Here is a 12,945-nt window from a genome sequence, read left to right as displayed (position 1 = left end):
AGCTGCACATCAAAAATAGGTAAATATATCGATAAGCGAAAGAACAATGAGACGGGGTCACCTGTATTCAGAGAGTTTTAGTTTACTTTTTTGTATATTTTATATAGCGCGAACTCGACCCGAAGGTATTGGAGCGCTTTACATGAGCTGAGCACCGTATTTACATTACACATTCAGGCACGGGGAGATTAAGTAATTTGCCAAGAATCACAGGATGCGGACGCGACCTCGAGGCTCAACCCCTTTTTCCAGCACCAGAGTCTGCAGTTTAAGCCGACGGACCACCTCCTCTCTCCTTATTGTACTGGTGCATTTCGACTCTCCATCCACCTGTAGATCATTTGCTGTGGAATACTGTTGAACGGAGTGGTTTCCCTCCCCTCTCCTCCCTTTCACTGCCCTCCTCTCCATAATCCAGACTACACAATCACGTTTCCTCCATCTCTCCTCATCCATTTATCTACCCAACTTCACCCATGCATACCATCCGCGCGTTAGCATTTTATCATAGTTTCTGTCATTCAATTTAAAAGAAGTACCGAATAAACCAGAAAGATAAGTACACTAGCGGCTGCTATTTACACCGCTATGAAGCGATATGGGGAGCTGTATACAACACTAGATTTCTCGTTCTTTATCTAAAATAAAGACAACAATTTCATCTACTTGCGAGTCTCTCAATTGAAACTTTTCCTGATTGAAACTAGAAGCAGTGCAGCTTCTAGTACATTCCTTCAAACCCTTTCTTGTAAAGTTTGCTTCTGTCAGAAGGTTCTAAAGCGATGCGATGTGATGTCAAACCTGCTGCGGGAAGCCATTCACACGGCCTTTGAGGAAGAGCCTGTCGGATCAGGCTGCCAAGGGCTGGCGTTTTTAAATGTCCCCTTGAAGAGCAGGCGGGGGTTGCAGGTCCGAAGATAGCAGTGACTGGCAGTTCTGATTCCAAATACAACAGTCACTTTGTGCGCCTTGCAGAAAAGGGTATGTGGAGCTCGCACTATGCCCCTGTAGGGCTTCCCCCATGCGGGATATCACTTATCTTCTGTGGTGCTGGCACTCTTTATCTGGGGCACACGCACTAATGATCTGTGGGGCTCGCCTTGAGCCTCTGCCGGACTGGCACTCAGGATTCACCGGACTTGCACTCAACTACTGTTGGAACCAGCGGCTGTACTGGAGAGTAAGTGTAGGTGTGAATGGCTACATTGGTGGGTGAGCAGATGTGTGAGTGCTTACGCCCCATTAGTGCACCCCCTGCAGTCATTCCCACAATCTTTATTCACGCCCGTACCTCCCAATCTGTCTTCATTTATCTTTTCTCTCTACCTCACCAATCACAACATTCATGCTCAAACTTTACTAATGCGAGACCTATTGCATTGCAAATGCTTGTTTCTTCTTGGAACAGCATGGCCTTACAAACATGCTATCTTAATGTCTGGAAGCATCATCAAAGTCGTGAGTGTTCTTTCCTAAGCGCTGCCAGGCCTGTATTGTCCTTTTATACTTTGCCTACATTTTCAAAAAGTGACAGAAAATGTAAAAATAAAAATTATATGACAAGTCAACAGTGAACACCCCCTCTCAAAGTCTAATATTAAGAAAAAGAGTCTCTGTATGAAGACTCAATTATGATAATATGGAAAGGGATACCACATTCCTGTATTTCTCTCTTTAAAGTTCAGCATATTTCACATTTATTTTTATTAGATGTGCTTATTTGTTGTTTGATCTTACCGTTCAGTAAAGATGAATCAATGGCCTGGGTTTCCCTGATAGGATGAGCAGTCCATGACACTGGTCAGCAAGTGATGTCACAATGATGACTGTCTTTAGGCCTGCCTGTGCTGACCACACATCATTACTAGACTCAGACTGAGAGGAGAAAAGCACTGATTTTAAGACGGTGGCTGAGTACATATACTCTGTAAAGGATAAACCGGCACAGGTATTGAATAGGAGCTCCTCTCCAGCCCACCGAGAGGGCTCTAGCTCGAATTGTACTGTTGGGCCATTTTATTCTTTCTTAAAATTAACAAATTCGTTCAGTTTATAGTTAAAGTGTTAGATATGAAAAGTGGTATACTGGTGCACCTCCTGGGGTGAAATTGATTATTCTGGGCAGTGTGTTTGGGACTTTATCTACCCGATGTGCACTGGAAAAGCAGTTCATTTTACTTTGTGCCATTTGTATTTATGTGTAATTCAATGTAAATGGACAGCGCTTAACCTGCAGATTTGTGCAACATTGTGTGGATCTTTGAAGATGTAGTTGCACAGTAAAAATGAAGGATGTATTTTTAAACGACAAATATGACTTTAAAACAAAGGTTTGATTAAGCAAGTTGGTTCTGCCTCAATGCACTTTTAAATTTTTGCCAATGCTCCTTGATTCTGTAATCCAGGCCAAACTGCTTTGTCCATATGCACCAGATCACCAAGGTGTTGGTGTGAAATGTGCTGTGTGTAACCAAGTTAGAAAATTAAAGAAAATGTTATAGGTAGCGATAGGGTACAGGGGACATTGGGGGATCTGATTGCGCCTGTGGACTGTTCCAGCTCTTGAAGTGGTTTGCTAATGTACATTTTACTTTTTCGTGTAAATTTGTTAATGTATACCCAGATTACTGCAGACTGTGTGCGCCCTTAGCCTATTCAAGATTAGTCAGTATTTGTTTTTTCAACACAGTGTGAAAGATCACAACTATAATAAAAAAGCTGCTGTTACCTGCAAAATGAATATGGTTTAGTATGCCGATAGCACTGTACTCCAGTATGACCTTCTCTGTAAACAGTAACCAATTACTTTTCATTTGACTGTTTTACTCTGGCACTCATTTGGAATCCTGATTTCGAAGACCAGGAATCTGCTCTGGAAATATGTCGTTTAAATATATTGAAGGTTGAATCATTTCAGGCCTTGGCCTAAAGGTTATGAATTATTCTGATCTAATTTTCCTCTTTAGAGCAGCTTTTTTAGTTTGGGGGGAGGGGTTATAAGGGGCATCTGTCCTTTAGTCTTCTAATTTGTATTCTTCATCCAATTTTCAGTTAGATCCTTCCTCTGACTGCAATTGTTTTAAACTTTATGTGCCATTCTCTGCCCGCGTATCTGGCCCATTCAGAAAGGCATAAGCTTTACGGCATGCAATAAGTTTGGAAAATATTTTGTCTTGACCCATCCTCTACACCTCACCTGCCAAAGAAATCTACATCCTTCGAGCCCTTACCAGATTGAGGTTGTGGTCTCTGGATATATGCTGGCAGTAAGGTAAGCGGTATGTTAGCAAAACACATTGGGTTTAATACCTAGCAACGAGAACACAGATATTGTGGGACATGGTCCTAGGTGTAAGTGTCATCGGCAAGGCTTTTCAGTATACTTGTCAGAACGTTGCAACTCCAATTTTAGATCTTACAACTAGGGGATGTTCCTGGGAGTTGCTACATTTGTGAATATATCTTGATGTGACACTACTGGGATATCTGAACCCCATTTTGTACTACATTGTATTAGTCTGAGTCAAATGGGGCATTACCCCCAAATAGGTGGTCTCTTTCATTTCCCATTCCACCTTGGAAGTTGGGCCTAGTCGTTCTTCTTGGTCCTGCTCCCTTTTTAGTACAGGTTGGTCGTAAAATGTACACTGTTAATCATAATAGTCTCGATTGGTTACAAGAAAAGCTTTGGCGATTCTTCATCTTACTCCTGAAAAGCATGTTTTTTACCAATATGTATGAACATTATTTATCTCTATTTCTCGGTTAACAGCGAAAGCTCCTCTTCTTCAGAATCGTCTTGATGAATGTCCAAGTGAAAATCGTGCGTGGGTGAAAGCAGGAAGTCCTCACCCTCTTACTGTGTGAATGAGACAGGATCCCACAGCTGATCTGAATTTGGATCCCTCTGCATGCGAGGTTTCAGAACAAATGTTTGTATGAAGATCACACATTCAGGGGCTTCAGCTCTCTACATGTGAGACATGGCTAGGAACCATCAAACCACACCTACCGGCCATAGATGCCCCGTTAATTGGGCAAGCTGGTGTCTGGTCCACATAGTACCAGACCCTTGCATAAGTGGACCCGCAGACCTTCTGTTGTTTAATGCAAGAGACTGCCCTCAAAGATCCCTTCTCCGTGAATCCTGCTGTCACCTGCAAGCCCAAACGCACAGACTCCAGCTATAAGGCTGCATCTGCCACTCTAAAATGTAACTTTTTAGAACGTTTGGGGGTGAAGAGAAATAATCTCGTTGGCGAGGTTTGCATTCAGGTGGCGAATGTTTACATTTAACGACGATACGTCACTACAAGAGAACATCATTCCAGCGGACAAACAGTGTTTGGATCCTACCTAAGGCAGGCGTGAAATGATGGGATGGGCAGAATATCCTGCCTCTTTTTATTTTATATATATTTATTTAAAAAGTTTTATATAGCGCTAGCTTGACCCGTAGGTATCAGAGCGCTTTACTTACACACAGTTAAAAAACACAGAAGGTTGGCAAAAGCGTGGAGGGACCTGCTTTTGCAACAGGTTCGATGCAAGGCGAAACCCATGCCCCGTTCCCTCCCACGACCTCCTGCAGTGTGGGGTGATTTTAAAACTGTTGCCAGGGTAAGTAGTGGTTTCCAAAGTCCCGCCATGAAACGAATACATGTTTACTGTCTAACGGCTGAAGAGCCACCTCCTCTTAAGGTAGGTAGGATGACGTTTCCCGTTGTCGCTGGGGGCCATACCAGCTCCTATCACTTTCCTTTATTCCCGGCTGCAGCTGGTACTTGTTAGCAGAGCAGTGAGGCCTGCTGCCAGCCGGTGACTCACAGCAGCACACGGCGTCTACTCGCGCCTGCTTATGTGTACGCTGTCCTGCAGTGCCCTCGTGCGACCAATTCACGGCACATATCGCACACTTACAGCCACGTGGTCCTAATTAACAAGTGTTTGTACCCCTGAAGTATCGGTGGCGGCGTTAGTAAACCTGTCGTTTTAGTTGGAATGAGTGTAAAATCCGGAGCATTCCCTGGTCTATGAACTTGGGGCTTTCTTCAGGGAGTGCTTCAGGGGCCGTGGTGCAGAGACTCTGACGCTCTGCAAATATACCCAGCAAGGCACAAGTCCTAAAAAAAGAATTGGGGGGGACTAGCCTAGTTAATCGGTATGCAAGTGGCATCGTAGCGCGTGGCATCGCAGCGTGTAACATCAAGGCGCGTGACATTACAGCTAGTGACATTACAGGAACTGGCATCACAAAAAGTGATATCAGATCTTAAACCCTCACATATATGTTTAGCACGTTATCATGAGAACATTTGAGCACATTTCGAGTATTCTTGCAAACCCTCCTGATTTAGGCAGAAGATTCACACTTTCGTACTCTACATATAAAACAATGTCACATTTTGTCAGCGTTAAGCTTTCTATAGCCATAGTGCTTTAAAATAAATATTGATAATTAAATTATTACAACGCCTCCACAAGGGTAATAAGCGTATATAAATGCTATTTATTTTGGGTAAATACTTGTAAAGATCAACACATCTAGTGTTCTAACAGTGTATGCAAATCTCCTAAACAGAGCCTGAACACAGTGAAAAGCTGCCTCTCCTAAGTATGTGTGAAGTGCTAACAAGGTGCAAGCATTTGTTTCCCCTCTGCTGCATTTGCATCAGGTGTGAGGCTCCTGACTGCTGCCAGCCACGAAACTAACAAAAGGAGGCCTGATAACCCCTGAGACTCGGCCTTTGTTATGGCCGAGTATCCCAGCAGGAGTCAGAAATAAGAGAGCCCCATACCCACCTGCAAGTTGTTGTGGTCGAAAGCAGACAACAACATGCAGGCGCTGCTGAATGTGTCCCGGTGTTTGGAAATTACACCGGGACGAATTCAGCATCTTTTTTTGATGGGGCCCAACTTCTTGTCAGGGTGGACGGCATCCACCCTGTGAAAGAAGTGGGGTGACGCCGTCCACCCATGTGGACCCCCGACTCGTACCCTGATACCCAGTGACCTCGCTGGTGGCAGAACTGGAAATAGGAGAATGCCCAGAGCACACGCATAGATGTAAATTATGCTAGAACAAAGAGAGTACCCCGTGGGCCGGCTCGAAAAAACAAGACCTTGAAGAGAGAGAAAATCCGCCACTTCGAGCTGCAGTCGCTCGCGGTCATTACAGCAGTACAAATAGCAGAACATCTGACTGCGCGTGCAAATAGTCGAATGAGCTGCTGGAATTCACGTGTGTACTGGCTGTGCATCTGACCCATACTGCCGACACCTAACCGTGCGAGAAGATCAGATGATGGACGGAATATTGAACAAACCAGGCATTCACCCCCAGATCTAGGTTTAATCGAAAGTTTTTTTTGCGCACCCTACCTAGCTTTGCACCAGAGAGGTCATCGCTCAGTGCAGTACTCGAGGTGGGATAACAGGACATAGGTTGGTTTATTGAAATCTTGAGCACCAGGACCTTCAGACACACGGTATTGAGGCGGTTGCAGTCTGGCTACACTTTGTGCTCGTGACTTATCAAGGTCCCGACCACACAAACACCTACCATACTTCAAACTTCACACGACTATAGGGTATGAGAGTTACTTGCCTCTGCGGTTCCATAAACTGTGGGTGCTACTATTGGGATTGAATTTCGGTTATCATTTGATGACTCTAAATGACGGACTACGTGCAAGCCTTGAAAAAGTCGTCGAATACGATGAAACGCGTGTCAGCTGTCATAAACCAGTCATTTGGAATAAAAAATGAATGGAACCAACCATCTGTTGTCAAAATTATTGTAAATGGGGAGGGGGGTTCCACACAGCTCCCCTCCCTGAGCCATTAATGGTCCCTGGGACCTCATCCTCCGTGCTAGGCTCACATGCTATGTCCCGGGACCGACATAGCGGTTTCCCTGCCTGCGCGGCACATGAAGGGAAACCTGTGTTTACTCCCTTTTCTGGGAGCATTTTCAAATCTCCCTCTAAGTGGGAGCAAAAGCCAAGTCTTCTACTAGCAAAGAAGCAGAGAACTCTGGGTAGTTTCCAGGTATAGGTGCAGAGCAGCTTCTGTATAGAGCACCCTACAACAACAGCGACTCTCAGAATCTGCTCACCTCAAATGTCTGTTTATCTAGCAAAGTTTTTAAGCATAGGATTAGCGCAGTGCCATCCAATCGGAGCTAAAAAATTGAGAAAAGCCTTTTACCACTCCAGAAACAGTATTGCCGCTTTGGAGTGGTAAAATGCCATCCAAGCCAACTTGAAAAACAAAACCATTTCAGGCTTAGAGTGCTGCATAAATTATGAAAAAAAAACTTGGTGTGGATGGCACTCGTGATGTACCATTTTTTTATTAGAAGCCTTAGGGGAATGCTGAGTGGAAGGTATTTTGCTTCTCCCCACAGATTCCGTAACTTTCCATCAGAGAAATATGTGGAAAATGGAGGTTTTTGTTCGTCAAAGTTTGAGGTTTGCAAGGGATTCTAGATAAAGCAACCTGATGAGAACCACACAAGTGAAAAAACTCTGGATGCCCCCAGGTGTCTAGTTTTAAAAATGTGCAGGTTTGCTAGATTTCCTTCGGTACCAGCTGAACCAGGGCCCAAATTCCACAGCTATCCTTTGCAAAAAGGGTCAGATTTTAGTGGAAAATGTTGATGTTTCCATGTTTCATTTTGGGCCATTTCCAGTCACAGGCAGTAGGCCTACCTACACAAGTGAGGTACCATTCTTATCAGAAGACATGTGGGAGCATAGAATAGTAGATTATTTTTTATTACCAATTGAATTTTGCTGCATTTGTGCCTTTTAAATGTAAGCCAGTTTGTAAGAAAGAAGGCATTTTGAAAAATTTCCTCTAAACCATGTCCTTGTTCAGGTACTCACAAAATCAGAGATGCACCAAAAAAACTGCTTCTAAACTCCAAATTTTAGGCTGATTTCAGAAATACCCATTGATGCCCATGTTTCACTCTACTTGTTTCCCCATATGAATTGGTCTATACTCCGTACACACTGAAAAACCTCTGCACATTGCATCTCAGAAGTTGGCGCTGGGTACCTCATATTCTTAGAGAACCAGCAAACTCAATATATCCCTGCAACCAAAAGGGTTAACCAAAGGGAATGATACATTGCATTTGTAAATCAGCCATCGGGACGAAAAGTTACAGATGAAAACATTATCACAAACTGCTTTTTTCCTACTCATTTTTTATATTTCCTTATTTTAACAGTTAGTTTCTTTGGATACACTTTGAGGGATCTACACTTATAAGCACTGGCTGTATTCGCAATTTTATCTACTTTTCAGAAATTTATAAAGCTTTACTGGTTCACCCGTGGGTTTCCCACTGGTTTCCACCACAAACTGGAAATAGGTCGAAAGCACCAAAAATAGGAAACATGTGCTACCTCTTAGCCAAAACAGTTGTAAAAAATTAGGTTTTTTGATTCGGCTCCAAGTTCCTGAAAGCTGGGAAAATGGTGACTTTAGCACAGCAAACCGTTTGTTGATGCCATTTTTAGGGGGGTAAAAAACCAAACACTTTTGTCCAGGGCAATTGTTTCCTATTTTCACCCCAAAACTCTAAATGTAGCTATATTTTTGCTATTTTCCGTCTCCTCCAGGGGAGCTCACAAACCTTGGGTATCTTTAGAATCCCCAGGATTGGAAAAAAAGACACATTTGGCATGGATTCCTTTTTAGGTCTCGCTGGTGTTAGCAGCGCGAAGCGCTGCTTCAGCGAAATACCTATTGTTGTGGGTTTGCCGGGAATGGGGCACAGGGGGTGGTTACGCGCTTCACCTCGGCGATTTCATCTCGAGGACGGGCTTCTGCAGTCGGGCTTGCATCACGTGTGCAGACTCTCCAGGGCACTGCAGATCTGTTTTTGCGATCGCGCCTAATGACTTCCGTGTCTCGTTTTTTTTTAGGCAAGTTGCACACGCTTTTTAGGTCTCGCTGGTGTTAGCAGCGCATAGCGCTGCTCCAGCGAAAGACCTATTGTCGTGGGTTTCCTGGGAATGGCTGGCAGAGGGTGGTTACGCGCATTTCCTCGGCGATTGCGTCTCGAGGACGCGCACACCCAGCCCCCGGCGCCGTGCACATCTGCTGTTCAATATTCAGCAGCCTCTCGCCTCTCTCATTCGCACGCACACGCACACGCACACTCACGCGCACACACAAAAACATGCACACACTGCATACACACACGCGCACACACACGCACGCACACGCACGCATACAGCCATCCCCCACCCCCGACCCACTCGCCAATCAGTGAAAAATCACAAAACTGAATATTACATCCACCCCTTCTCTAAAACAGCAGGGTTTATCTTCCTGGCGCTTGGTCCAGAATGTAGGTTCCCAAAAGAATATAGACTCTGCTATCTTCACATTCACTCCATAGGCCATGACGCCCATAACTCACTTGGCGAAGGCTTCCCCCAAGTCTACAACGACAGCGGTCTTTTCGCCTCCACTTTCCAGTTCCTCATACAGCGGCATCTTTGCTGTGCTCCTGATAGGCCTACTGCATGCGCAGATAGACTACCTTCCAGAGGTACCGGATCACTTCCTGCTGGCTCTGCGCCTGTGCACGGGCAGAACACTGCCTCGGTCTCAAGATCCCAGTCTGTCTATGCCTCCCGGAAGTGCCTGCATTTCGATCATCATTTCCGTGAATTTCAACAGGAGAGGCATAGAAATACCTGCATCCCAAAATTTTTGAGGTCAGTGTACTTTAATATTCAAGCCCAGTTCTTGAATATTTGGGGAAAGTTTTTTTTGTTCTTAACTCGCGGGAAGACTGTGCACGCTGAGCATTGCACAGACTGTGCGGTAGGAGACTTACGATCTTAAACAGATGGCACACAGAAACGACCCTTAGAATAGTTCTATGAAAACAGGAAAGTAGGAACTTAAAGGAAGCTCGCAGGAAGGACATCATCTCTTCTATAATAAAGCAGGATTATATTATGTTGTCATTTGCAAGCTGTAGTTTATCCATTAGTTTCTCTAGTGTTTGACCTCTGAGATTATCTTTATTTATTTTATTTAATTTAATGCGATTTTTTTATAGCGCGAACATTACCCGAAGGTGTCAGAGCGCTTTACATAAGAACCAGTTGCTATACATAAAGACTTAGGATTACAAGCGTTGCATAAAAGATACAAACAGAAACAAGCATTTGCAATGCAATAGGTCTCGCATTTACCCGAGTTTGAGCTATTGACATTGCAAATAACAATGCCTTTTATTTTTATTTTCGTTTTTAAAACATAAACAATAGGCATTGTCATTTACAATGCCAATAGCTTAAACTTGCGTAAATGCGAGCCCTATTGCATTGCAAATGCTTTTTTATTACGTTCTTGATATTGCCCTTGCGCAGATCGGCGGAGCTGAGACATGCGCGGTGGCAGCTCCCCCTGCTGCAGCCGGTTTTGAGTGATGTGAGCCCCGCAGTATGGGCGTCAGTGGATACACGGACCAATGGGAGAAGTTGCCGTCCATAATGACTTCCCATTAAGGCCCGGAGCCGGGTTCCAAGAGGAAGCTGTCAGATGGCGAGTACAGCGACCATGACGAGCCGCCACTGCCCCCTCAGCTGCCTCTCCACTACCAGGACGAGGAGGCACGTCTGGTAAAGCACGGGATCCGGCAGATGCTTCTCTTCAGCCGGGAAGAGTGCCCCCGCATCAAGAGCCACATCGAGGTGTTGCGCGCTGCAGAGAAGGGGCTGTACAAGGAGCACTCCGTGGACCGTGCTCCATTGCACAACAACTATTTTTTCAGAGAGTGCTACACTTTTGTGGCGCAGCTGTAGAAGCCCGGGCCTGGCCAGGAGCGGCTATACCTCAAGGATGACGTTGATGAGATCCCCGCCTGGGTACACTAGCTGGTCATCCGCCAACTGGAGCAGCACCGGGTCATCCCAGAGGGCTTCGTTAAAAGCGCCATCATCAAGGATTACCAGCCCGGAGGCTGCATCATCTCTCACATGGATACCCATCCACATTTTCGAACAGTCCATCGTTTCCATGTCCTTCAGCAACTCGGCGCTGTGCTTCTTCTGTAACTTCCAGTTGAAGCCGATCCGGAAGTCCGAGCCAGTGTTTTGTTTGCCTGTGCGGATGGGTTTCGTCACCATCCTCCGGTAAGAGAAGATGGGGTTACTGTCATGCTGTGGGTGTGAAGATGCCTCCTCCGTGTATGGTGAAAGTGATGGGTAATGTAATTTTAAGTGCCAAAAGCCTAAAACATTTGTGATCATCACAATACAGCAATGCATGTCCTAATGTAGTCTTTCGTTAATATCGAGCCCCCTTAAACTCGGGACCCAGGGGCGTAACACAAGCCCCCACAGCCCCCGGGTTGCGGGGGGGGGGGCAAACTCCATGGGGCCCCCTCTGCACTGCAGTCAGGCCAGAGAGCTTCCGATTGAGCCCGGAGGGGGGCCCCTCCACGTACCTTGCAGGGAGGCCCCCTCAATTTTCGTTACGCCAGTGTCTGGACCTGTATCACTTCTTAAGCAAAGCTCAAAATGTAATTATCAGTCTTCTTGGCAGATGGATAGATAGGATTACAGTCTTTGAGGTAAGGTGGTATAAAGGCCCACTGCCCTGTGGTAAAGAAATATATGCTCACTATCCACAGGGGTGGATAGCCTAACCAAACAAGCATTTGCAATGCAATAGATCTCACACTTTTGAAACTTTAACCTGTTGGTATTTTAAATGGCATTTACTTTTATTTATGTGCCCTTTGTACTCCTAGTCGTTGCTTGAAGGTTTTCAAAACACATAAATAAAAGGCATTGTCGTTTACAATGCCAATAGCTCAAAAGTTTGCAAATGCGAGACCTATTGTATTGCTAATGCTTGTTTTGTTCCAGATTTTTTTTTTGTGTTGTAAATAGTTTTTATTGGGTTTTACATCAAGATAGATATGAACAATGTAAAATGGAAATGGCCTGCAGAGGGGATGCAGATGTAAAGCATGTAGGGGACTCTTGCAGTGAAAGTGTAGGGTGGTGGATCTCCTGGGAAGAGGTCATTGTTTCCCATCTGCCGCAGGAAGTGGGTGAGGAGAGTGTCCCATGTGGGGGAGATAGTCCGCCTGCAGATATGGCGGACCTCCTCATATCGCAGAGCCTCTTCCTCCGCCTCCCCCCATTTTGTTATTGAAAAATCCTGAATAGAAGTGGGGGATTGAGGGACTGGTTCCTGACATGTGGCTCTCAGGCTGCATCCAGCGTGCCACCCACTGCATTTGTTCAGCCAGGAAATAGGCCTTGCAAGAGCGGCGTCCCGGCCCACTGGTATCTGTACTACTTTAAGGGCGACTGGAGGGTTCTGGTCTCTCCACATGAGGTCAAATAGCATAGTCTCCTGGTCGCTGGAAAAAGTTGTGGGAGGGACTGAGGAGATTGGTGAAATGATAAAGTAGCCTGTTGAAGATGAACATCTTGGCCAGTGATATCTTACCAACAGGGGCTAGGTTTAAGGTCCTCCAGAAGGGCACCTACGCGTTTATAGCAGTTAGAACTGCTCGAAGTCTACCCTCTTAGATCTGTAGGGATGTGATATGGGCGGATGCCAAGTTAGCGAACCGAGATCTCCTGGAGGATTTACCCCAGGTGACCTGTAAACCAGGCACTCTGGCGAAATCCGTCAATGTAGTCTGTAGCGGAAAGAGATCTGTATCTGCAGCCCACAATACAAGAGCAGGTTGTTGATGTAAAGGGATACCGTACATGTCCTATCGGGTAGTGGAGTACCCCAAATCTGACCCTCTCAGTGCAACCGAGAGCAGGGGGTTCCATAGTGATTACGAACAGCAGGGGGGGGGGGAGGGGTTACGGGCATCCCTGCCTGGTTCCACGTCCCACGGGATAGATGGGGGAGATAAGACAACTCAGGCGAATCCTGGAG

The 12,945-nt window shown here is 45.5% G+C and overlaps 1 protein-coding gene and 1 pseudogene across 5 annotated transcripts in view; both read left to right on the top strand.

Annotated features, from left to right (window-relative positions):
* Positions 1-12,945, top strand: part of BICRA (BRD4 interacting chromatin remodeling complex associated protein) — a 593,087-nt gene that overhangs the window by 367,869 nt on the left and 212,273 nt on the right. The gene's annotated exons all lie outside the window — the stretch shown is intronic.
* Positions 10,479-11,172, top strand: LOC147692467 (RNA demethylase ALKBH5 pseudogene; annotated as a pseudogene).

This window comes from Lissotriton vulgaris, chromosome 9 (assembly GCF_964263255.1).
Source record: "Lissotriton vulgaris chromosome 9, aLisVul1.2, whole genome shotgun sequence".
NCBI lineage: Eukaryota > Metazoa > Chordata > Amphibia > Caudata > Salamandridae > Lissotriton > Lissotriton vulgaris.
The sequence above is the reverse complement of the archived record's forward strand: the minus strand, read 5'-3'. Positions and strand labels throughout refer to the sequence as shown.